The sequence below is a fragment of the Miscanthus floridulus genome, chromosome 4 (genome assembly GCF_019320115.1).
Source record: "Miscanthus floridulus cultivar M001 chromosome 4, ASM1932011v1, whole genome shotgun sequence".
NCBI classification, from domain to species: Eukaryota; Viridiplantae; Streptophyta; class Magnoliopsida; order Poales; family Poaceae; genus Miscanthus; species Miscanthus floridulus.
This window is the reverse complement of record NC_089583.1, coordinates 57,641,308-57,668,536: the sequence shown is the minus strand read 5'-3', so window position 1 is coordinate 57,668,536 and position 27,229 is coordinate 57,641,308.

The following is a 27,229-nucleotide window of genomic DNA, read 5'->3' as shown; positions in this document are numbered from 1 at the left end:
CATGGCCATATATGATATACGTGACAAAAACCTTCCATATATGCCCCTTACTTTGTATTGAGTTTGGTCAAGTTGTGTGACCCCTATTGAGAGATGTTTCAAGCTCCCAAGATCAAAACTCATGTACACACCACAAATAATTAGCTATTCCTACACTAGGAATACTGCTAAAGCATGTTTTCCATCGCTAGCCTAATAAATACTTCATGCTCTAAATTGAGATCTTTCTAGCATTAAGAGACAGAAAGGCTATGCAGAAAAAGTATTGGAAAAAAGAAAGAATAGGACACATGAAGGTCCCAAAGTATAGAAAAAAGAGAGGAACACATGAAGGTCCCAAAAGCTTTCAAAAAAATGATGAGCACATGAAGGCTCATATAGAAAAAAAATAAGCTAGCCATGTCTCAAAATAAAAATAGAAAAAGAGATCATATCAAATAGAGGAGTATAATTCCACCAAAAATTCCACACACTTGCACTGTTTTGATCTAAGGGTATGACGCTTCTCTCCTGATGAGGTCTAGGATTGGACTTTACAACATATGCAAGGTAAGTGTGCCTCAAAAGTAGGATGATCAAAGAGAAGGCAAAATTTCAAGATATGCCTTCGTGAGGAACCACTTACAAAATTGAGTGACTTGAGAGAAATCATTCAAGGAACAAAAGATGTCTTATTGTTTTCAAAACCATACAAAAACAAGTTTCTGAGCTAAAATAGAGTGAGAAGATTTGAATCCAAGCTATTCCATTTTTCAATTACCCAAAATATTTTGGTGGGCACTGGAAGTTCACAGGTTTAGGTGAAGCTTGGAATAAACTATATGTAGATTTTCAAATCAAGGAGATGAACCCGCTTAGTCCTCAGAACGTTTACTCGAGGACAAGCAAAGGACTAAGTGTGGGGGAGTTTGATGAAATATGGTCAGGAGTCTACCGAGAGGTATGCCCATGGTAGTAGATAAATAAGTGGAGGTGCTGGAGATAGGAGTTGGACGGTGACACAGAACGTGTGAAACAGCGATTAGGCAGGTTCGGGCCATCTGCTTGACGTAATACCCTACATCCTATGTCTTTGGTGGATTGTATATTGATATGAGGTGAAAATGAGGAGGGTCTCTACCCACCTTACATAGCATGGGGGGTAGGGTTATAGGTCGGTTGAATCTAATCCTAATCGGTTGCACGATAGGAATTACAAAGATTATGGAATCTAGCATATATAAATAGGTTTTCCTTGATCACCAAGGATCTTCATGCAGCCTTGTGAGGCATGCCTGACCTATGTCAGTGCTCTGCCTGGTGTATTCTTATGGGCTAGGCCTCCCCTAGTAGCTCGGCCGATGTACAACCCTATGGGTATTAGGGGTCATACCCCCCATAGCTAGTCCCCGAGCACCTTGTATCCGATGAGCAACACCGTCTTGAGCTTGTCCAAGCTATCCAAGTTACTATTGATCATTAGAAACATGCTACCGACCAGTTTAACTAGGAGCTAATCTATTGAAGAAAATGTTTCGAGCTATTGAACACAGTCGTCCGAGCTGTTGAAACAGATCCCTGAATAGTTCAACTTGTTGCTGAAGCTAGATTTACTCGAAGTTGCTAGAAGGATGTAAGGAGCTCAAGCAAAAATTTTTGAAGTCTTCACTTTAGGTAAAGTGTGCCCACTTAGCTTCTGGGCAGCGAAGTTGGACTGCTTAGCGTCCCTGACTTAGTCGGCGTGGAGGAACTTAGTCCCTCAAGAGTGATGCTTAGCATCCATGCCTTAGGCAAAAATGACTCTTAGAGCCACACAAAGAGCAGCAACTGATCATCATCCATGGTGAAGTGTGCCCACCTAGTCCTCAAGCCTAGAGCAGGTGAAGCATTCACGTTGTGCTAGGGTCCAAAACAATAAACTTTAGGTACCAAACTAGTCCCCAACTTAGCTGGAAACCAATCCCTAGCTTAGCTGAGAAAAATCCAGTGTAGAGAAGCAGTACAATTATCGCTAGATGATGTGTACAAATATAGTCTCCTGAGCCTGCTAGAAGATTGAGAAGAAATCTTATGGTAGGATCTAAAGAAAAAATTGTGCTTTGAGATTCCCAAGTAAATAGCAAAATAGTGCTTAGCACTTAAATCTGCTTTGTGGACCACGGACAACATGGTTGTAGTTGTGGATCCGCTATGCCCATTGAGCAGCTTAGGAAAGTGCACAGAGGTTTTAGAAGTGGGAACGGTGCGGTGGGCGTAGTTTCCCAAAAACCCTAGAATCCGAAGAGTTGGGGTCAAACCATTATAAAGGCGCTATGACACCCGCACACACTCCCCACCATTTCCCAATCATATCGTCTTCTTCCTTGCACACTCACCTCTGCTCCCTACAACCGCTCCACCATTAGGGCTACTCCAAGCATAGAAGTCATCTCTTCTCCCTAGATCCTCTTGATGGCGCCGAACAGGAGCTATGGCACATGGGATCAACCGTGTAACACCCTAGTGTTAAGCTTTGCATTTGGCACTTGCATTTCATGAGCACAAGCATCATCCAAGCATTCATGAACCTGAGCATATGAAATTTCATCTCATTCTTATATATTATCACATAAAATGTTGATTTTATATATATGCTTATGCTTGCAAACATGTATGACCAATGTATGAGATGGTTGTGAGGTCATGAAAACACCTTAGACACATCTAGGATGATAAATAGAACAATGTTTGTATTCATGACATAGGCCAATTTTGCTTCTAAGTGTTGGTTTCATTTGAAATGCCATTTTTATGATACTAGTTTGACAAAAGTTGAATAGTAGCTTAGAAGTGTTTGCATGGCTATGTGACCTAAATAAAAGTTGTAGTTCTTGTCATGGGTAACAAACTTTATTTAAGGGTCATGAGCTAATTCAGTGTCTAACATGGTCAAATAGAGCTCACAAGTATCAACTAAATGTTGTTTTGTGACTTAAGAAATTTTCTAATTGTTGAAACGGTTTTTAGTTTCAAAGTACCTCACTTTGGAGCAATGTAGTTCATAAACCACTAAGAATTTGATGATGGTTCCTAAATCAAAGTTGGAGATCACCATGGATTTGGAGTTATAGAATCGCTATGTCACGTTGTCAGACAGATTCAGAGGCACCTGAATCAACGTCGTGCGCACGTGTCGTGGCTGACCAGCCATAGGCCGTGGCTGTCATGTGGCAAGCCATACACTAGCATTGCCCTATCTAATTAGGCAAGAGTGGGCACATAAGTGTAGCAGCACTGATCGCTCGCTCCGCTCAGTCGCTCTATCCTCCTCTCGCTCGCTCTGCCTCGCTAAGGCACCATGCCAAGCTTGTTGTGCGTCCGCCACAGCTCTGCCACGTTCGGTCATCGCCGATGTAGCCTCACTGACCAATTTCGCCTCAGCCATAGCTGCTCCACCATCACCTCTACCTCCTTGAGCCACCAGCATCACCAATCAGCCCTAGTTGTAGCGGCATTTAGCCTCGCTATAGCCGCCATCAGTCACCGGAAGCGCCGCCGCGCTCGCTGCTCACCGTGGCCTGGCCGTTCCACCGCAACGCATGCCTCCATCTTCTTTGGTCTAGCACCATGCTAGAGGCTATATGCTTAGGCCATATCTAGGAATGATGCCACCACTTGACTATGGCGGAACGAGTCGCTGCTCCACACGCGACCGCCATAGCCGCTGTGGCACTCGAGCTCGCTGCCGCCGAGTTGGTTCACCGTCTCTCTCCTTTCTCTTGCCTTGTGTCTTTGGTCGAGTAATCCTAGAACTAGCTAGTGGCATGATGGAGACCCATGTTTTGCCACCACCTAGCCATAATAGTGAGAGCACCACTGTGCTCCGTGTGCCGCCGCACAGCCATGCACGCGGCCAAGCTCACCGATGCCACCTCGAGCCCTCACCTACACCATGTAGCTTCGCTAGGTCACCAGGATGGAGTAGCCATCCTCGCCTAAGTTGACCATAGTTAGAGATGGTTGGTGTACCATTGCCTAACCTCTGTCGTCCGCCATGGCTGCCACCAAGCTTGCTCTGGAAAGCCACCAAGCCAACTAAGCCTACCAGTAGATGCGTGGGGGTGAGAAGAGTGCAATGGTGAAGACGCTACCACCGGAGACCTTCGCCGTCGGCGAGTTCATGCCGGTCAGCTGCCATCCCCTATCTTAGTCTCGCTGATGGGTGGGTCCCGTTGACCGCGGGTCCTAGCTGTCAGTTGGATTTTAAATTTGATTTTCAGGATTTATTTCATAGATTTGAATGCAAATTTCAAAAATTCATATCTAGAGCTATGAGTGTCCAAATGGGGTGAACAAAATTTTGTTGGTTTCATCTTGAAGTGTACTATTTGATAAAAATATGAAATCTACTATTTAGGGTATTTTTCTAGGGTGAATTAAATTGAGCAATTAAGTGCTTTTAAAATAGTTTCTATCTTGTAAAATGTATAACTTGAGCTAGAAAGGTGATAAAATTGTGATTCCAATTTTGCTGGTCTTGTGTTGACATGCTCTAGCTAGGAAAATATTAAACCTATAATAAGAATACTTAAAATATGGTCTTCCAATTTAATCCTAATTAATTGCTAGTTTCTAGTGAAATTAATTAGGGTAAAAATACATAACATATGAGCATACAATTTTTTACATAGTTATCTTATATTAGGAGGAAAGCAAGAAAAATATTAAATCTATTTCTTGACACTTTTCACTATGCTAAACTATTTTTGCCAAAATAAGCCTAAATAGCTTGTCATTTTTGCAGAGGTAGCTACACTTATCCAATTGGCATGAAATTTATACAGTGGACTATTAAGGTCATTTGTAGGCTACTTTAATTTTCTTAGAAATTATTAAGCAATGGAAATATTTATCATTTAAATCACCTTATTATCTAAGGAAATTAATAAATAAATATATATAAATTAGTTATGTTTAACCATGATGTTTTCTGTGGTGCTTGTGATGCATATGATCTGTTTATATTATTAGTTAGGCTTAGAAGTAATTGGTTGTATACAACTAGTTAATTATTGCTTTATAATTCAACCAGATGGCTGCATGTATAGTTTTTGTTGAGGTGATGATTTCATGATGTTAATTATCTTTTCTGAAAAGATGGTTAATAACAAAGTTGTTGATAACTTACTTATCTACCTTATGTTAAATTTTCGTAATCATAGGCCTTATGGTTTAAGAATTATAGTTGTTAGAAGTCTGCTGTCAGACATGCTTGTTCTCTAGATAGATCTGAATGATTGAATTGTTTGACCTAAATAGCTATTGAATCATCTTGAGATGACTATAAGAAAGTTGTAGAAAATTTTATATGCTTTACAGAAAGTCCAAGATCATAGTATTTAGCTAGGTATAACTCTAGTTATGGTCAAAATATGTGGCTGTTGTCTTGCTAGTTCCAAAAATGCTTTTTTATGGGAGTGGTTAAACTATATGAGAAGAGATATGCACCTACTCGGTAAAAGAAAATATAACTTGTTATCATATTAATGCAATACTATTGGAAACACTTATGTGGATGCATTCATCACATCATACCATATTATACATGTCATCATATATGCATTAATGATATCTTATTTTCTGCTCATGCATATAAGATCTTCCGAAGGGATAACTCTTTTGGAAGTTCAATGAGGAAGAAGAGGAGGATCAGTAGGAGATGCCTCAAGCTATAGCTACAAAAGAAGAGGACCAAACCCTTGAGGACCTCCCTGAGTGCCTAGATCACCAGCCAACCTCTTTCCTCAAAGGCAAGCCCCCGGAGCATTCTAAGTCTCCCATGTTTTACAAAATATCAATTGAGTCCTTTATGTTTGATGCATTAGGTTATAAGAGTTGAATTGAAACCACTTGATGCATAGAACTACCTTGGCTAGATACATATACCTTTAACCCATTGTAGGTCTAGGATCGAATATATGCCTAGCCATGCTTAGACCAGTAGAAGTCGGGTGATTTCCTGCCACCTGCGAGATATAGGTGGATACCAAAGCACAGTTGGCTATATTTGCTATCATGGAAAAGAACCATGGGGTAATGTAAATGGAGGCTAGGTGGAGTCTATGTGTAGGTTGACTCATGTGATTCTGTCTGTGCCGATTAAGGACCATACCGTTGTTGGTGCTTTTGTTGAGATTGAACACATGCCTCTCACTTAGCTAGCCGGATAACTCATTCCAACCGCAAAGCCGAGTAGCTCAACTCAGGCTGAGCCCCATTCTATAAAAGTGCACACTCTAGATGGTAGTAAGGATGTGCGGGGAGCCAGACGCGAGCCCAAGGGTAGGGTAGTCCTAATCGTTCTGGCAGCTGGTTGTCTCTGATTGTGCGGCGCTGGTTGAATCCATGAAATGTGTACCTAAGTTGTCCCAAAGGTAACCTAAGGTGATCGTTGATCTGGTCTGCCTAGGTTTGTGTTAGGAATAAATTCCTAGCTAGTTGAAATCGATTCGAATCATCGTCTCTCTCATATAGTGAGAAACTTGGCTAGTCCCAACATTATAGTAACTGTATTATGGAATGATGGTTATGATGAACATGGAATTATTATATCGACTATGGTTACTATTGTATGCTACTAAATGATATACCACATGTTTGGCATAGGCTAGTTGCTAATCTAGAGATGAATAGCTATAATTAACTTGATGACCAAAGTATAACTATATACTTCAATTGGTAAGCTTTTTATGCAAAATGTGTCAAGCTAGCTCCACTTATAAAGCCTTGCATAATCCTTGGAGTCACTTTATTTTTGGTTTATGATGGGTAAGTCTAGCTGAGTACCTTCTTGTACTTAGGGTTTTATTCCCATTGTTGCAGATGGTATAGTTTATCATGGCTATTGCAAGAACCGCTTATGTCCTGCCATGGACGAGGAGTGAGCCCTAGGCAGGCATCTCTTATTAATACTTCTCATATGCTTTTATGGATGTGATCATGAGCTGGCACTATATTTGAACTACGATGGCAGATGTTAGTTTCAAACATTAATTTGCTTCTGCTACTATTTTACTTAAACTCGATTTGTAATAACCTTAACTTGTACTCTAATGACTGAACTGTATTTGTGAACTTTATATAACGTGTGACATGTATGTTGAATCATGTATGATCGTGGTTGTATGTTGATGGTTCATCAAGACCCTTCGTGGTACTCGATGGACTACCAGGTTTATATGGGCTCAAGTATGATAATGCGACCGCTTACGGGTTGCCATTTGTACTTGTGCTCTTATAAATTGGTTGGTTCTGCTACAGCTGGTATCAGAGCAAGATTCAACATTCATTGCCACATGTGTATTTAAAAAAAGGTTTTGGTTTTTCAAAACCAGTTTCTAGCAACTTATAGCTATATATATACACTTCAGTATCAAAGCTAAATCTCCCCATTTAAAAAAAGCTTTGATATGGCTATATATGCATATTTATATATATAGGATGTATTTACTCTCGAGTAGCTTCAATATGGAAGTATATTTATATGAATATATATGTGGAAGTATTTAGCTTACAACCTAGAGCCTAGATTTACATTCTGCATATATAATTGTGGGGTTGGGCTGAAATGAAATTCTTATGTAGGTACACTAACAGCGAAATGTGTAGCCCGACTAGTTACGTTATATAAGAGAAAACATATGTATGCCACCGTGTATGCTGTTAGAAGTTTTAATTTTTCCTAGGTTTGTGAGGACGTATGGAACATGCATGCATCATGATAAATCATTATTGCATACTTGCATTGTTCCTCCCCTTATAAATCTCTTACTTAGGTTATGTAACTCTTATCCATTATGACCTTGTCTCACAAGAGTTGCACCATGTTGTTGGTATAGATTGCAGCACCAGCTGGAAGTGAGAATTTCTTGTTAATGTTTGGTACCCCTACCCTACTTTAGAGAGTCTTGCATTATGCGGGGTATTACGAAACCGCCCCTCTATTACTGGAACGAAGTATACCTAGAGGGACAACCATGGTATAAAGTATAGCTGACCATACCAGCTCATAACCAAGCACCCTTCTGGCAGGAATAGAGGGTAGAAACTAAAGGAAGAACTCCTTGGGAAGCGAGCCAAGTAGTGGTTTTGAGGTGCTGAGTCAGATTTGTCAACAACACTGGGGATGAGCTTACTAGTAGTGCCACTGGTACTTTTCCTCGGGTGGATCCATCCATAATAGTATGGGCACAGCTCAACAGCAATGCGTTGATCCAAGAACAGGATAAGCGGGCAGACAGTTCTAGTCCTGCTATGAGTGTAGTATTTGCAGTAATGAAGATGTTTTATACTCATTAGGACACCAAGGATTTCTAGTAGGAGTCCTATACCACTTGTATGGATAAGCTCATGAGAGCCAAAGCTACATAGCGTAAGCTAAAGAAGTGTGTGCGCAAGCACAAAAAGGCAGTAAGTGAGGCTCGATGGGAAATTGATTAGGCATATGTAGCATTGGGAAATCTCCACACCCAAATGGAGCAAGTTGATCAATAGAGAGCTACCTCCCAAGAGGCAAGAGTGGATGATCAGACAGTGCTAGCAGGACTATGGGAGCAGCTAGAGGGCGCTCGTGCCAAGGTGCTCACAACTATGTGGTAGTGGATCCTAGCAAACAACCATGTAGCTCTGGTAGAAGCAGAATAAGACAAGACCCAAGCCTTGAGTGTATAGCAGGACCGTGTCAAGAGGGACTTGCGCCAACAGCTTTCATAGACCTAGAACATGGTGGTTGACCTTTAGCAAGAGGTGCATTTTTTGAACAACCAACTGCACCTGATCCTTGATGAGGAAGAGGAAGAACCAGAAATGATGGTCAAGGATGACTGGTTGGGAGGAAGAGGAAGTAGAGCTAGAGGATGAGGACGAGGCTATCTCTGACCTCGATAGCAAGCATGTTGAAGATTAGAATCACCTAGTGACTAGTTAAAGTGTTAGATGTATCCGTATTATTCTTGTAATGGACTTGTAGCTTGAAGTTTGGTATTCGTGAATTGACTTCAGTGTAATATTAGCACGTTGCATGTTGTTTTCACTATGGGGTGGACTTTAATGAAATTCTAGTTTCATTTTACTAGTGGGTTATGACATGCATGTTAACGTGTTGCGAGCACAATAAGTGATCAAATTGGTGATGTCATGTTGCGAGAATGAATTATTATGCCTCTATTTTATTGTATGAATTTAAGATTCTCTCCAGTAATTTTAGTTTGGCATGATTATACAATTCATCTATAATCTCCTGAACATCATCCAGTAATCACTTATTGTTGCAACTTTGCAGATGACTCGCACTCGCACTAGAGCAGGCACCTAGCGAAGGTGGCAACGACAGTGACTTACCACTACCACCGTCACCATCTGCGAATGAATTCTTTGCATAGTTCCTAGGAAATCAGTGAGCAATGGAGGATACACTACGCCTCATTACGTAGAACACTGCTCATGCTCGTCAGCAACAACAATGGCCTGAACTGAATCAATACAGGCCTTTTAAGGATTTCCAAGAAACCAAGCCTCCTATCTTCAAGGTGGCCGAAGAACCGCTCTAGGCAGATGAATGGCTAAACACAATCAAGCCAAAGTTTCATCTTTTGAGGGTTACTGAGCATTAGAAGGTAGAATATGCATCCCATCAACTATAGGGACCGCCTGAGACATGGTGGACCCATTTCTAGTCCTCTCTACCTGCCAACTCTCAGGTCACATGGGAGCAATTCAAGTTAGCCTTTATGGGACATCACATTCCCCTAGGGATAATGCACATGAAAGCAACCAAGTTCATGCAACTCACATAAGGGACCAAGACCCTTACATAGTACATGCATGCCTTCAATAATTTGTCCAATTATGCTCCAGGGTTCATAGATATAGAGGAAAAGAAGATTGAAAGCTTTAAGAGAGGCCTTGTGATATGATGCGAGGTTCCGATCTTCATGATGTAGGATCAATCACTAGATAACTAGCTGAAGAATAGCCGGATAACTTGCTGCAGGCAGTGATAACTAGCTGCAACCTGGCAAATAAAACTCGAAGCCAACCATCGTCTTTAACCAGCAACCTGAATAGAGGATTCACCCAACCACACTCTCAAGAAACCAACCAACACAACCTACAATCAATCAAGGTAAACCTCGAAGGGAGTAGTAGCACCAATTGGGAGCGGATGAAGCCGCCGCTTCTGTAAATCCCACTGAAGGAAATCACAAGAGCAAAGGGGTAGAGATCACTCTCAATATTTGTTAGCACACAGCTAAACAAAGGGGGGTTCTGTATTTCAATTATCAAAAGTCTTCCTTTTGCTTAGGAGTACATGGATATTTATACTAGGAACAACCCTCCTAGATAGGTATAAACACAAAAAGGAAAAGAAAGGGTAGGCTATGTGAACAAGCTTCCATGAAATGAGTTTCAGAGTAGTTTCCGCGTGGCTGTTGGTCTTCTACGTAGTCTTCAGTGTTTTGGCTAATAACTCCATCTTGAAAAATACAAATGACATGTTGTTAGTTACATTGGGAAGCTAACTTGATAAGATTTCACACCATGTATAGCATGCACCACAAAACATTGTAGAATGGTACAGTTTAATATGAGAAGTTGTACCAATATCATATCCTGAGAAGATTGTTAACCCTTTGAGGAGTCTACACTAAAATTGGTTAGATCTACAGTAAACTAGTCGGATTTGGTCAGCCTTGAAGCATTAGAAACTAGATTTTACAAGCTTTCCAAAAGGTCCTCAATGACCTCCATAGCCTTCGGGAATAAAAAGTTATGATATTTTCTTCTTGACAGTTCTGTCAATTTCAAGAGGTCTGACCTAGTATGTACTAAGCTAGTCAGATTTCATTAGTTAGAAGTCCAAACTGGTCGACATTAGCATCATTGGAAAGTAGACTCGATAAGCTTTCCAAAATGTGCTCATTCACCTTCATAGCCTCTAGAAATCAAAAGTTAAGAATATTTCTTTCCGACTGTTCTACAGGACTGCCCTAGGTTTGAGTGGGGTTCTGCTCTGTAGTCCTCATCTTATGTGTTCTTGCCATTCTCCTTGGTGAACCTGAGCAACAACAACGTGCATAACATAGGCAATATATAATTCTTGTTAATATTAAATTGAACTTCATAAAGTAGCGCATTCACCTCTTGTTGTAGCTTCTTTACTCGACTACGTGTAATCAGGCCACCAAAGGCTTGGGCTGGTGTCGATGTAGGCGATACTTAAGTTGGTGTTACTTGAATTGGAGGTTGTAACATGTTGGTTGATGGCACGGTCATATCACCTTGGCACTAAGCTAATGAAGACTATGGCCAACTCGAGGTGTACCACATACAATGAGTTCATTAGTGACGCTTTGACCTAGGAGAACCAGAACAATTTTTACACAGCGGCAAAGGGCCACAAAAGAGCAACTGAGACAGGTGCCTTATGATCTTCCTAGTCTAGAGCTCCAGTGGTTGCTAGGCCACAGTTTCATCCACCAGCGCCCAAGTTTAGGCCTCCTCCACCAAAAGCCTAGGCCAGCCGACCTCAAAAGGTGTTTCACAAGGCCTTCACCATTGCCCTGCCTAAGGGAAACAGAGGGCAAGGACACTCAGGAGGACCAAGGAGCAATCAACCATGCTTCAACTACAATTAGTTAGGCCATTGGTCCAAGGAGGGCCCCATCCTAAGAAGAACAACAATCAAAACTAGGGTAATCAGAACTAGGCAATCCTAAAGCATGTCCTAGATACATGCATTACACAGCTATTGAAGAAGTTCCTATGGGAGAAGTTGTCACCGTCGGTATGTTTCTTGTAAACAAACATCCCACCATTGTTTTATTTGATTCTAGAGCTTCTCATTCATTTATGAGCCAAGCATTTGCATCTAAGTATGATCAGAAAATACTTGAGGTAAACAAGGGTGGATATAGTATAAGTTTGGCCAAGGCTACTATCTCTACAAATTAGATAGTCAGGGATGTGCTCATCTCTATACAAGAGAGGGAGTACACGATGGATCTGATAGTATTACCTGGATTAGCCATAGATGTGATCTTAGGAATGAAATGGATGCATGATCATGGGGTTCTCATCGACACTAGCACCAGGACAATTATGTTGAGAGAATCAAAGGGAGGTAATGCTTTTCTAGTACAACTTCCCCAAAGTTTTGATCTCCAAAACTTGTCTTGTGCTATCCAAGCCACTACCCTTTGTGATATTCCAGTGGTTTGTGAGTTTCCTGATGTATTTCTAGATGAGTTGCCTAGGTTTACCGCCTGATAGGGATGTGGAATTTAGGATCGAAGTTAGTGCCAGGTATGGCACCTATCTCAAGAAGACCCTATCAGATGCCAACAAATGTGTTAGCTAAACTTAAAATTCAGTTACAAAAACTATTGGACAAAGGTCTCATTCAACCTACTTCATCCCCATGGGGATGTCTAGCTTTATTTGTAAAGAAGAAGGACAAGTCCTTGAGAATGTGTGTGGATTATAGGCCCCTTAAAGCTGTGACCATTAAGAACAAGTATCCTTTGCCCTGTATCGATATCTTGTTCGATCAGTTGGCAAAAGCAAAGGTATTCTCTAAGATTGACTTGAGGTTCAGCTATCATCAGATTAAGATCAGGCCAGAGGATATACCTAAAATAGCTTTCTCCACTATGTACAACTTGTACAAGTATTTGGTCATGTCTTTTGGACTAACAAATTCTCCTACCTACTTCATGTACTTAATGAATTTGGTGTTCATGCCCGAGCTTGACAAGTTCATGGTTATGTTTATCGATGATATCTTGATTTATTTGGAGAATGAGGTAGACCATGCAGTGCATCTAAGAGTTGTTTTGTCTAGATTGAGGGAACATAAGTTATATGTCAAATTCAGCAAGTTTGAATTTTGGTTGAGCAAAGTACCTTTCTTGGGTCACATCTTATCTAAAGATAGAATTTCTGTAGACCCATCTAAAGTACAAGAGGTCATGGATTAGAAGGCCCCAACTTTGGTTCATGAAGTTCGGAGTTTTCTAGGGTTAGCAGGCTACTATCAGTCGTTTCATTCCTGATTTCTCCAAGATAGCTAAGCCCATGACCAGACTACTCTAGAAGGATGAAAAGTTTAGTTGGATGCTAGAGTGTGAAGCTGCTTTTCACACCCTATGGACATTGCTAACTACAGCTCCTATTCTAGCACAACCCAACATTGAAAAGCCTTTTGATGTGTTATGTGATGTATCGGGTATAGGTTTGGGGTGTGTGCTCATGCAAGAAGGTCGAGTTATTACCTATGCTTCTCAACAGTTGAGAAAGCATGAAGTCAATTACCCTATGCATGATTTAGAGCTTGCAGCAGTTGTTCATGCGTTGAAGATACGGAGACATTACTTGTTGGGAAATGTATGTCATATGTATACTAACCACAAAAGTCTCAAATATATCTTCACTCAACCTAACCTGAATATGAGGTAGTGAAGATGGTTAGAACTGATCAAGGACTACAATTTGGAAGTGCACTACCATCTAGGAAAAAGCCAATGTTGTAGCAGATGCACTTAGTCAGAAATCTCATTACAACACTTTGGAAGCCTTGTTGGAAGATGGATTTAATTTGTTACATCATGTTGTGCTACACAATATCACTATCAGTTGCTCACTTGAGAGCAAAATCATAGAACTACAGAAGACAGATGTGGGTGTATTTCACATCAAGCAAAAGATGAAAGAACAAGAAACCAAGAATTTTAGGTTGGATGAAAGAGGTGTGCTATGGTTTGAGGACCGACTTGTGGTACCGAAAGACCATGAGCTTAGAAATCAATTTTTTGATGAAGCTCATTCATCCAAGTTGTCTATCCATTCGGGTTGAAATCATCTAGGCCCCTAGTTAGGTTTTGGTGATTAATGATGACACAAGATTACTATGACTAACGTGTGTTTTACAGAGGCAATTTATGTTAGGTCATGGTAATGGCAATTGATTGGGCAATTATGGTTTTCATTCCCCTATCGGTGGAAATCATTTTGGTTTTTAAAGGATGGATGACAAGGTTAAGGACGGACTACTTCTAAGTATTGTTTGGTGTTGGAGAGACACTTAGAGTAGTTTAGGACTTTGTTTTTCCTTTGGCCATACTATTAAGGGGGATATGGACTAGTAGCTTGACCTAGGTGAGTCTAGTGGGTTAGGTGTGGTGCACATTTGTTAAACCTAGCACTAGGTAGCTTAGGAATAGCCCTAAGATCAATTGGAGTCAACTTCGTTCAGTGTAGGATTTTGAGTTGGAAGTGAATGGAGGGTCAAATGACTGACCAAACACTTGTTTGGTTGTGACTAGACGTTGGAAGGTGAGCCCTATCAGTTTATTTGATCAAATGCAGTCATCTAGTATTGACCGGATGCTGGTCTGATTGTGACCGGATGTTGGAGGGTGAGTTCGGTTAGTTCATTCGATGAACTACAGTCATCTGCTACAGACCGAATGCTGAGTGGAGGAGCACCGGACTGCTGGGGTGCCTGCATTTGGTCAACTCTAGAGAGGTTCTAGAATGGTTTTTTCTTGACTGGACATGTTCAGTTGGTGCTGACCGGATGCTAGGATGCCTGCATCTGGTCGACTCTAGTAAGGTTCTAGAATGTCTTTTTCTTGATCCGGACGTGTCTGGTTGATGCTGACCGGATGCTGGTCAGAGTCTAGTCAAAGCTTAATGGCTCTCTCTAACACAGTGGGGGGTATAATTGACCAGAGCATCTAGTCACCCTGACCGGAGCGTTCGATCATCCCATAGAGTGCGGACTCAGCCTCCAAACGTTATGTTTTGAATGAGGGGGTACAAATACTTACTACACTCATTCAAGGGAGGTCTCTTGCCCATTTGTTGAGTTGTGAAACACCTTTGGAGTGCAAGGGAGAGCAAGAGCCTAGTGAGGTGATTGAGATTTGAGAATCCAAGATTAAGGACCTCATTAGTGCATAGAGAGTAACAAGTGTGCATCCACCCTTCTCATTAGGCTTGTCTTGGTCAAGTGAGAGTTTGTGCTTGTTACTCTTGGTGATCGCCATCACCTAGATGGCTCGATGGTGATTTGGAGCTTAGTGATCATCCAGCAGAGCATGTGGATGACCCAAGTCAAGTTGTCAGTAGTTGTGGGTGATTCATCACGATAGAGTGTCAAAGAATCAGCCAGTAGAGAGCACTTGATCCTTGCGTGGATCAACGGGAGCTACACCCTTACATGGGTGCTCCAATGAGGACTAGTGGGGAGTGGCGACTCTTCGATACCTCAGGAAAACATCGCCGCATTCCTTTCCGTCTCTTTACTTTGAGCATTTACATTTGAGCAATTCATTTCATGTCTTTACATTCCTAGAATTACCATGCTAGATTTGGATTAGAACCTAGGGTGCAAAACTTTTGTGCGTAAGAACAATAGAAACACATTCTAGGCATAAGGGGTAAAGTGGGCTAAGTGTAGGGATTAATTATCATAAAGAATTTAGAATTAACCCAATTCACCCCCCCCTCTTTGGCATCTTGATCCTTTCAATTGGTATCGGAGCCTCATGCTGGCTAAATTAGGCTTAACCGCCTAGAGCAAGATGTCCCATGGGGATGGACCCCCTTCTATCTTTGAGGGAGATGATTTTCCTTATTGGAAATACGCATGGAGGCTTATCTAGAATCTTTAGATGTTGTAGTTCTGATGAGGACATCGCCATGCTAGACACACCGATGCCATGGTCTTCCCCAAGTTGCAATTCGTTTCCAACTCAGCTGCCACGTCGTCCTCGGATTCAGCAGACACGTCGTCACTGTTTCGGTCATAACTTCCTCATACGACATCGAAACGGGCCGTTCTTGGATGCGTTGGAAAGGGGACGACGATGTCGTCGTTTTGGATCTGGTCCCAGCTCCAGAAGGTCCATGGATCATTCTGTGTGACCACGGCAAGGTGCTGCGTCACCTATTTGGGCCAACTTGGCCATGTATCGTGTCGGGCCTTAAGCCCAAGTTGTGGGCGTCCCAACCCCTGGCCGTCCCCAACCCTAGGTCGAGTCTTAGACTATAAACACAGCCGCCGCCGTAGCTACACAATTGGGTTTTGTTTAGAGTTTAGTTTTCCATCGAGAAACTGAATCGTTCATTGTAACTGTGGTGACAAATCCTTTTACAGTGATCCAGGGCCCCCGTTCTTGATCTCCTCCACTATGTCGATTAGTCCTTTGGAACCGAGTTCTTGAATCCTTTATTGATATTTGCGTCATTCATATTTGCAATTTCAGATTGCGTGTTTTACCTTCTTGCTTGTGCTCTTCGATTCGCTTGCAGGAAAAGCCTTCTTGGCGAGATCAATCAAGTTGTGCTTAGTTGATAACCAATGGAGCAGTGGTGTAATGGTTGCAGGGTTCGAGTCGTGTCTGATTTGAAGCCGGATCGCCAACGTCGAGATCTCCACAAATCAAACTTACCGGCTACCTCTCGGAAGATCGGGCCTGTACTCATCAATTGGTATCAGATATTTCAGGTTTACCGCGAGGTATAATCTCGTTTGCCTTGGATTTATATTTGTTCATTACCTAGAGTCCACAAAAAGCCCAAAAATATTTCAATTTCCGTTGTCCTATCGCCCTTTGTGCCTTTGCAATTTCGTTTTAGATTCGTGTTGTTGAGTTTGTGTCCGTGGTCAAGTCTTGTTGCTGGTTTAGGATTGTGTTCGTGGTCGTAGTTCAATCGCCCATTGCTGTGATTTTGTTTTCCGCCGCTATCCCATCCACCGTTCCCAAACAACAAGTCGAAGCCACCACATTACTCGACTTGCCCCGCTAGCCGCCTTGTGTAACTTCTCGCCGCCGCGCAAACCCTAGATAGGTTGCCAGCCGCTCTTATTTTGCCTGCATCGCAGCCCTCCTTACATCATCAGGCGAATACCTACTTCTGTGATCGGTGTTAGAGTTTAGGGATGCTTTGCCCTAACTGCCGCCGCCGTGTTGTGCCTCCTGGAAAACATACCTTGAGATACCTTCGGTAAAACAGGCATAACTTTTCGCTCGTTTATCAGAAAAATCTGAATTTTTTTCAGCAGCTTCTTGACACCATTTGGACCCTGACCCAAACTCGGCTTCGCCCTGTTTGGTTTCATCAGAATTGCCAAAAAAATTCGGGAAAATATAGAAAAAAAATTGTCAAAGTTTTTGCACGCTTTTCAGAGAACATGCTGAATTTCTGTAGACCACATCCCACCTCAGTTGTAGGTGCCAATTTTTGTGGTTGCATCTTTTGTGATCCTTGTTCAGAGAAAAGTATAAAAAAAATAGTAAAAAAAAGTTTGTTTCCTACTAGTGCCTTTTGGAAAAATCCGGGAAAAATTCAGGAAAAAGGAGAAATCCGGGCTATTTGCTTGTTCTGTGAGTTCTTTCGATCGTCCTTTGTTTTCACCTTGTTGCGCTACGTCTTGACACGTCTTAGCCAGCACCTGTGATTTGTACTTTGGATCCAGATTGAACAATCGCTACTCTGCACTCGTTAATTGCTAATCCTTGCTGTCATATTGTGTGCCTACCCATAGCTCCACATATTCTTCTGTCAGCACAGGTTCATCTTGCAACTATTACCCACGCTCAACAACAGATTGCTTCGCCACTTTGGTTTTGCTCCTGTTTGGTGTTGGTAAGAATACAGGCAAGACGGTGGTAAGCCGCTTGTGATTTTGCATTCCACTTTCACCACCACCACTTGTTTCCTTTTAGTTGATAGGGATAATACTTTGGTGTTGTCTTTTTCTATCTTCTAACCATGGCAGGAACTCCGACGGACTTCAATGAGTGCGTGTCCAAGGGCGAGCTTGCAACGTTCAAGACTGAACAACGCAATCTTATGACCGAGCTGACGCGCAACGTGAACAATCTGGTCACCCGCATTGAACAGCTTCAGCAACGCCCTCCACCTTATCGTGCTGATGATAAAGATGCTGGTGATGAAGATGCGTATGCTGACGGTGGTGCCTGTCGCCGCCTCAACTTCAATCGTCGCTGGTATGGCAGGTAATAATCATGGTAATAATGATCCTTTTGCTAAAATTAAATTTAGTCTACCACCTTTTGCTGGTAATGTTGATCCAGAGGCATATTTAGATTGGGAGCTTGCTGTTCAACAAAAATTTGATTCTCATAATGTTCCTGCTGAGCATAGAGTTAGACTTGCTACTAGTGAGTTTACTAATTTTGCTTTGTTCTGGTGGAGTGATCTTTGCAATGCCAATAATGCTGCTTGCTGTGCCTCAAACTTGGAATGTTTTAAAGCAACGTATGAAATCTCATTTTGTTCCTCCTTATTACCAACGTGATTTACGTTTGAAACTACAAACTTTAAAACAAGGTGATAAAGGAGTAGAAGCATACTATCAAGAATTGCTTATTGGTTTAGCATGTTGTGGTATAAATGAAGATGATGATGATGCTAGTGCTAGATTTTTTGGTGGTTTAAACCATGATATATAGAACATACTTGATTACAAAGAATGGCAGCAATTTTTCCCAATTGTATCATCTTGCTATTAAGGCCGAACGAGAAGTACAGGGACGCAAACAACACCAGCCTTTCAGGTCTAACAATTGGAGGAATTTTCAAGCAGCGTTCTGAGCCGGAGACGCCCTAAGCTTCCTGTTGCACCACAACCATCTACACCTCCATTTTCTTCCAGGGGTAAGTAAATTGTCTAATGTGTAGTTTCCATAGCTGAAGAAAGGTGGCACTCAGGGTGCTTCTACTAGCTCCTCCTCGTCCAGCTCTAAAATCATTTGCCACCGATGCAAAGGCATGGGACATGTCATGAAGGAATGCCCCTAGTCGTCGCACTTTTATTGCTACCGAGGATGGATATGTAAGTGCTAGTGATGTTGAAGATGATTTAGCCCTTGCTGCTAACATTGATGCAGATCCCATCGAGGGCGATCATAACAAGGAGGCCATAACCATTGACTCTGTGGCTGCTGCTGCAGGACTACCCTAGCCTTCTTGTGCAGCGTGTGTTGAGTACACGTGTGGGTCATGAAGAAGAGATGAAGATCCAACGCCACAATTTGTTCCACATGTATCTCATTGTGCAGGGTTGTCAGTGTTCTCACTATCATTGATAGCGGGAGTTGCAACAACTTGGTGAGTTCAGATTTGGTTGACAAGCTTGGCTTGACCACACGACAACATTCATATCCATATAAACTTCAATGGTTCAATAATAGTGGTAAGACTAAGGTAACTAAATCAGCACGCATTAGCTTTTTCACAGGCTCTTATCATGATACTGCTGATTTTGATGTTGTCCCTATGCAAGCTTGTTCCATTTTGTTAGGTCACCCATGGGAATTTGATAATGATGCTTTACACCATGGTAGAACTAATACATACACTATCATACATAAGGACAAGAAAATTACATTGCTGCCTTTGTCTCCTACGGATATTATTAAACATGCTAATGAGATCAAAAATAAACCTCCAACAGACATTGCTAAAAATAATGGGATTAAGTTAAAAGGAGGTGCTTTTCTTGCTACAACTCCTGCTACTGCTGAGTTATGTGATAATCCTGATGCACCATGTTATACTATGTTTTGTCAACCTTTTATGTCTGGTGCATTGCCTGCTATCACTAACCTTTTGCAGGAGTTCGCTGATGATGGGATGGAGTCAAGGACGACTCCAATTCTACAAGGAGGGGATGATGAGGACATCGCCAAGATGGATTCGAGGACAACTCCAATTCGAGAAGGGGAGGATGATGAGGACATCGCCACGCTGGACACACCAACGCCATGGTCTTCCCCAAGTTGCAATTCGTTTCCAACTCAGCTGCCACGTCGTCCTCAGATTCAGCAGACACGTTGTCACTGTTTCGGTCATAACTTCCTCATACGACATCGAAATGGGCCGTTCTTGGATGCGTTGGAAAGGGGACGACTGATGCCGTCGTTTTGGATCTAGGTCCCAGCTCCAGAAGGTCCGTGGATCATTCTGTGTGACCACTGGCAAGGTGCTGCGTCACCTATTTGGGCCAACTTGGCCATGTATCGTGTCGGGCCTTAAGCCCAAGTTGTGGGCGCCCAACCCCTGGCCGTCCCCAACCCTAGGTTGAGTCTTAGACTATAAACACAGCCGCTGCCGCTGCTACACAATTAGGTTTTGTTTAGAGTTTAGTTTTCCATCGAGAAACTGAATCATTCATTGTAACTGTGGTGACAAATCCTTTTACAGTGATCCAGGGCCCCCATTCTTGATCTCCTCCACTGTGTCGATTAGTCCTTTGGAACCGAGTTCTTGAATCCTTTATTGATATTTGCGTCATTCATATTTGCAATTTTAGATTGCGTGTTTTACCTTCTTGCTTGTGCTCTTCGATTCGCTTGCAGGAAAAGCCTTCTTGGTGAGGTCAATCAAGTTGTGCTTGGTTGATAACCAACGGAGCAGTGGTGTAACGGTTGCCGGGTTCATGTCATGTCTGATTTGAAGCCGGATCGCCAACGTCGAGATCTCCACAAATTAAACTTACTGGCTACCTCTCGGAAGATCGGGCCTGTACTCATCAAGTTCTTAGAGCCACCTCACAAGGCTTCCCAAAACCTAAAGATCACACAGACCTTCAAGGCAGTGAAGTTAATTACAAGAAGTGGAATGCAAAGGCTGGAAACACCCTCTTTAGAGGCCTTTACAAGGATGTTTTTAACCGTGTGCGGAACCACAAAGACACCCATGCACAATGGCCAGACATTTGTGTGCTCCATGAGGGAACCAAGAGTGAGCTGAGGTACGCTATCACCTTGTGATGAAAAAGCTTAATTCATTTGAGATGCTTCCTAGAGAAAGTGCTAATGAGATGTATTCTTGCTTGAATGGTCTTGTAGAGGAAGTCAATGAGCTTGGACTCACACAAATGCAACCCTCTGATGTTGTAAGAAAGATCTTGAGTGGCCTCCCCATTGACAAATATGGGCACATTGTGATGGTGCTTCATCAAGGTGATCTTTCTGCCACTACACTGACTCAAATATTGGGAAAGATCAATGCACATGAGATGTACATGCACATCACTCTACAAGATGGCTCTTCTTCCACCAAGAAGAATGATTTGGCATTCAAGGCAAGCCAAGAGAAGAGGGGTAAAGCAAGTGTTGATCATGATAGCTCAAGTGATGATGAGATTGATGATGTAACTCTTGCTCTCATGGTGAGAAGAACTACCAAGATGCTCAAGAAGCTAAACAAGAATGGTGTTAAGTTTGATGGCAAGAAGAAGAAATTCTTGACTAGTAATAGAAGGAAGCCCATCTCCAAAATGGATTGCTATAATTATGGAGAACTTGGTCATCTAGCTCATCAATGCCCCAAACCTAAGAAAGACAAGTACAAGAAAAAGTACAAGGGCAAGAAAGATCACTCAAGCGATGAAAATGATGATGAGAAGAAGAAAAACAAGCCACCGAAGGGAGGATTTGGAAGTAAAGGTCCTGGTGTTGGAGAAGGATTGATAGCTGCTGGAGGCGAAAAACCAGATGCTGGCCGAGCAGTGTAGCCACAGCTGCTGACTAGTACAAAGGTAATTCATTGGTCCTTGCTTTGTTGATAATCAACATTGTGAGACAGTCTGCCTATGATGTGCAGCCTTGGAGATGGAGCTCGGCCTTTCCCATAGAGCCATCAGCCAGCTCCGTAAGTGCACCTATTGTCGAATCCTTTCTTGCAGTGTTAGGAGTGTGCTTAGCATACTATTGTTACTATGTTGCAAAGTATCGCTACTAGGAGTGCCTAGTGATGATAAGCTGGAGGCGATGACAGTAGGGATCAAGCCTGTGCTAGACTACATCGGTTTCGTGTTGCCCGAGGGGACGATGCAGCTACCCGGTGACCCACCACCCAAGACGATTGTGGACTAGTGTTAGACAGCATGGTCTGACTTCAAGGAGTTCACGCACAGCAGCCGCTCCATGGACTGGTCGTCCACATGCTTGCGGTGCTGTGGTCACATTATACGTCGATGAAACCCAAGGTGGTAAGAGGCCAAAGAAGCAGCAATGAGGCTTGTTGGGGACATCGACCTATTCGTCAAGGGACAAGACAATGTCTAGTAGATTAGGATAAAACTTTTTGTTGAAACACTATGTAGAAGTACTTAACGACTTCAGGTCATTTTGGTACATGTGTTTATATTTAATATAATGGTCTGACCAGTTAGTCTATAGCTAAGCCTCCATCACTAGCTAGACCAGTTAACCGAACGCAGAGCGTGGAGCCCATGTGTGTGTAGGAAGAACAAAGCATCCCTAGGGAGCTACTGTTGACCACCCATAACACTAGAGGGCAAATGCTCGTGCACATGTAGGGAGGAGCCTGGAGATAGGGCTATCTTTGGAGACATTCGAGCGTCAACATGAATGTTCAGTGGTTTACCTTAGGCATAGTTGCGTGTCATCTTTAAGATGTTATACATGAAGAGATGTCACTTAGCGAATAAACATGGAGAAAATAACATGAAGAAAAATCAGAATGGATACTTTATTAAAAACTTCAATATGAAAGGTACATATCTTTGTATGGAACATTTCAAGGGTAGAAATGCCTAAGGAGATCAATATACTAGGAGTTAGGGATATCAACTTTGTTCATATTGCATAGTCTATAAGACCCTGGTCGAGTGACCGCCTTGATGATGAAGGGGCCCTCCAAGGGTGATGAGACCTTATGCATGCCTTTTGTCTTATGTTTCCTATGGAGAACTAGGTCTCCAACCACAAAGAATCTATCATTGACGTTGTGATCGTAGTATCTTCGCAAGCCATCAAGGTACTTTGTCATCTGAACACATGTGACCAAGCATTCTTCTTCTAGACGATTGATGTCATTGGCCCAAGCACGGTCAAAGTTCTCCTCATTGTAGTGCTCTAGCCTTGGTGCTCGAAAGGCGACATCGGTAGGTAGGATAGCTTCAGAGCCAAAGACCATGAAGTATGGGGAGACACCAATGTTATGAATGGGTTGGGTCTTTAGTACCCAGACCATGATCAGTAATTCTTTCAGCCATTTGTTTGGGTGCTTCTACTCCATCTCATAAAGCCTCTTCTTCAATGCATTTAGGATCATGCCATTGGCAAATTCGACCTAGCCATTAGCCCTAGGGTGAGCCACAGAAATGTACTTGATTAAGATGCATCTTTCATCGCATAAATCCCAAAAGTCAGTGCCAGTAAATGTGGGCCATAGGTCGGTGATGATGTTGTTCAGTAGGCCAAACCTATGGATGATGTCGTCAAGCAGCTCGGTTGCCTTATTTGTTGTAGCTTCAACAAGGGGTTTGTACTTGATCCACTTGGAGAACTTGTCTATGCAAACATAGACCTAGCAGAATCCTCCTAGCATGGGCTTGAAGGGCCCAATCATATCTAGTCCCCAACATGCAAAGGGCCAAGATGTAGGAATCATTTGTAGGGCCTGAGCCTGGACTGTGGATTTGCTTAGCAAAGAACTAGAAATTCTCACACCAATGAACGAGTGTTTCGGCATCGGACAACAGCTGAAGGCTAGTAGAAACCTGGCATGGAAGGCTTTGCTGACTAGTGTTCTAGAGGCTGCATGGTTGCCACAAGTGCCAGCATGGATTTCCTTGAGTATTTTCTCTCCTTCCTCCTTGGAGATGCATTTCTGGAGTAGATCCTCCTTAGAGTTCTTAGTGCATTAGCTTTCCATCGACTAGGACCTAATGCTTATTGCAGTGGGTAAGGTGCTCTCTCAGTATTGTTAGCTGGGACATCTGTAGTGGTGAGGTACTTGATGAAAGGGACCCTCCAATCACTACTTGGCGCAGGAATGACTTCAACTATCTATTCGGTGGGTGGCTTTTCTTCAATACATTCTTGCCTTTGCTTGATGGAAGGGGTCACAAGGTCCTAGACGAACACTCTGACTAGAACTTCTACTCGGGTTGACCCTAACTTTGATAGCTCATTGGCTACTTGATTGTCAACTTGAACCACATGATGGTACTCGATTATGTACAACTTGTCTTCGAGTTTCCTTATCTTGGCATAGTTAGCATCCATCTTCTTGTTGGTACAGCTCCAATCTTTGTTAAGTTGGTTGATGATGAGTGTGGAGTCACCATATACCATGAGGCGTTCAATGCAAAGCTCTACGACTATATGGAGATTGTGTAGTGTCACCTCATATTCTACTGGCATTGTTGTATGCCCAGAAGTGGATGCGAATGAAGTAATAGAGTTTTTCCCTAGATGGGGAGATGAAGTATACACCTACCCCGGCGCCATCGAGATTGAGGGACCCATCAAAGTACATGGTCCAATGCTCAAGATGATCAGCTAGGATAGGAGTCTACATATCCATCCACTCAACGATGAAATTGGCGAGCGCTTGCAACTTGAACCTCTGGCATAACCTAAACTCGATGGAGTAGGTGTCGAGCTCAACCGCCCATTTAATGATGCGGCCACTAGCTTCCTTGTTGCAAAGGATGTCACTAAGTTGGTACTCAGTAACCACTGCCATAGCATAATTCTCGAAATAATGGCGGAGCTTCTGGGATGTGATTAGGATAGCATACACCAAGCTTCTAGACCTAAGGATAGCGAGTATTAGACTCATTTAGGACTTCGCTGATGAAATACACTGGACGCTAGACTTTGTAGGCATGTTCGATGACGGTTGCTATGATAACTATGACAGAACTACCTAATTTATACAAGATCAAGTATGGTTGTCCCTACTAACATGTTGACACGCACATACTTTCACTTATATAAACCTAGGTAGTCCATCGAGTGTCATGAAGGACCTTGGTAAATCAACATCACCACCAAGATCATGTGATTAAGCAAATACACATCACATACACAGAGTTGCAGTAGAAATAATGTTACAAATGGGTTCACAAATAATAGTACAAGTTTGAGTTTAAAAACTGATTAAGGGAAAACAATATAGCTTTCCAACGATTACATTGATATAAGTTTCAAATACATTGCTACCATAAGTGACATCCTCTGATAAAAGCATATAGATGAGAAATAAATATAGAGCCACCGAGCCCATCGGCAGTTAGCCACCATCTTTAGTAGGCCGAGAACTTCACCTACAACATGGTAGGATAAACCCTGAGTACTCAAATGTACTCAGCTAGACTTACCCATCATAAATAGAAATAAAGTGACACCAAAGAGTATGCAAGGCTTTATTGGTGGAGCTAGCTTGACAAACTTTTGCATAAAAGCCACTAGTTGAACTATACATTTTATAATTCAGTAACCAAGTTAATTATAGCTATTCATCTCTAGATTAACAACTAACCTATGCCAAACATGTGGAATATCATTTAGTAACATGCAATATTAACCATAGCCGGTGTAACATTTCCATATTAATCATAACCATCAAATTCCATTAATTAATGCTATGTTGCCATTGCTCAGTCAAGTTCTCACTATCCGGGAGAGATGGTGATTTGAATCGATTCCTACCTAGCTAGGGAGTTATTCCTAACATAAACCCAGACATACCTGCGCCTAGGTAGTCTTATGTCACCTTTCGTACAACTCAGGAACCAACTTTGTGGGTCTAATCAACGCCGCACCCTCAAAGATTCTACTAGTCTACCAAGAAGTTTAGGCCCAACCTGCCCTTGGACTCAGGCCACTAGCTCCCCGCACATCCTTACTGCCTTTAGTGTGCGCACTTTCACTTATCGGGTCTCGACCTGAGTTGAGCTACTCGGCTTCACAGTCGAAACGAGTTATTCGGCCAACTAAGTGCTAGGTATGCATTCAACATGACATGAGGATGTATAGCACATTGATCCTTAACCAACATAGATGGGGATAAATAGGCACTAAGACCTCCATGCCTTGTTGCTTCTCTATCACAATCCCACCCGGTCTCCTTTTATTTATCAACGCATGGTTATTTCCACGATAGCAAATATATCCAACCGTGCTTTGGTATCCACCTATATCTCATAGGTGATAGGAAATCACCCGACTTCTATTGGTCTAACATTGCTAAGCATACCTTCGATCCTAGACCTACATAGGGTTCAAGGTATATTTCTAGACAAGGTAGTTTTATGCATCAAGAGGTTCCAATCAACTCTTATAACCTAATGCATCAAACATAAAGGACACAAGTGATATTTGTAAAAACATAGGAGGCTTAGAATGCTCCGGGGCTTGCCTAAGATCTAATACTAGGTCAGTGTTTGTTAGATGACACTCGGTTGGAGAGCATCTCCCATCTCAGCACTTGCTTAGTCCTTTTGTCTTTCTGGATTCACCAAACTTCATCTTTGGGTTTGGCTCCAACATCATGTCCTTCACGTGGTGCATCTAGCATACCTAGATGAGATGCAAGATGCAAGTGCATAAATATGAAGAATGGTCACATCATAATGATTTAAGCACTAGAGAGCAAGTCATTCAACTAAGTAACTAGGGCTACATAATTTAGAGCATGCACCAGCAACATCAAGAATGGGCAATCAACTTAAGTGCATACACAGAATTTGGACAGCAGTATAGCAGTCATGTGTTTCAAGTCACAATCATTCAATAAAAGTGATCTTGGACTTTCTGGAAATCTAATGAAGTTGTCTACAACTTTGTTATTCATTCCAAAAGCTAACTCATAGCTTAACATGATCAAATATGCCAATATCTCAGGTCTATGCCGATAAGGATAGAAAACTAACATTAACTTCAGAAATGTATATCTAGAGTTCTATCCATCCAACAAACATGATTCTTAACTTTTTTATTGTCATCTTAAGATGATTATATAGCTAACAAGGTCAAACAACACAAAGAAGACATGTCTGTCTAGATTGGGACAGAATTTATCACTCCACTTCACAAGCTCATAACTGGAGATTTAGACCACCAAAAGGGGTGATCTTTTACAATTTTAAAAGGTCATGAAAATAACTACAATTCTTATATCATCTCCAAGTCATGATTCAAAGCTTAGCTAAGTCAAATAGCACAATCATCAAGATCTAAATACAGAGCATGCAAAACTTGATAGGGAAATTATAAAATCTATAGCTCCTAAATTATCAGCCCTATGGTCACAAAAATTTAACACAAGCTAGATTATGAAGTTACCTACAACTTTGGTATTTGCCATATTCACAGAAAACATCATTTGCATCATAAAACTAATTGCACAAGCAAAACTA